Raw genomic sequence first — 852 nt, 5'->3', positions numbered from 1 at the left:
ATGCACAATGTAATTGCTCACCACCCGCTGACCGATGCCCAGCCAGTCCCCCAGCAGTGGCCCCCCCAAGCCAGCTCTCCCCCAGTTTCTATGCTGAGCATGACGTCACATGGTATGGAATGTCCCTTTGGCCAGTTGGGGTCAGCTGTCCTGGCTGTGCCCCCTCCCAGCTTCTTGTGCACCCCCAGCCTTCTCAGTCAGTAGAGCATGGGAAGCTGAAAAGTCCTTGACTAGTGCAAGCACTGCTCAGCAACAACTAAAACATCGGTGTGTTATCAACTGTGTTCTCATCCTAAATCCAAAACCCAGCACTGCACCAGCTGCTAGGAAGGAAATTAACTCTATCCCAGCCGAAACCAGGATAGCCTCATCTACATTTAACAGCTGCTCAAACCACTATTTCAGTTAAGGACTTTTTTCCTTTTAAACAGTTAGAAAAGACTCTGTCCTACCAATTAAAAACCGCTCTAATAACAGACAGGTGGTTGAACCCACACTGAACAATTGCACAACTTCTACTTTTGCTTTTCATTGTGCTGCTATAAAGCACTACTGTTTTTACAAACATTAAACTTTTGGTATTTTGTAATCTATTTAGTTAAAATAAGCACGTTTAATTTTTCTTTACACAATTTCTGCTAATAACAGACAGGTGGTTGAACCCACACTGAACAATTGCACAACTTCTACTTTTGCTTTTCATTGTGCTGCTATAAAGCACTACTGTTTTTACAAACATTAAACTTTTGGTATTTTGTAATCTATTTAGTTAAAATAAGCACGTTTAATTTTTCTTTACACAATTTCTGGTTGCTTCTTCCAGATGCAGGGGGGGGGGGAATAAAAAAATAA

This window comes from Aptenodytes forsteri, unplaced genomic scaffold, assembly GCF_000699145.1.
Source record: "Aptenodytes forsteri isolate BGI_AS27 unplaced genomic scaffold, ASM69914v1 Scaffold200, whole genome shotgun sequence".
NCBI lineage: Eukaryota > Metazoa > Chordata > Aves > Sphenisciformes > Spheniscidae > Aptenodytes > Aptenodytes forsteri.
Note: the sequence above shows the minus strand (reverse complement) of the source record.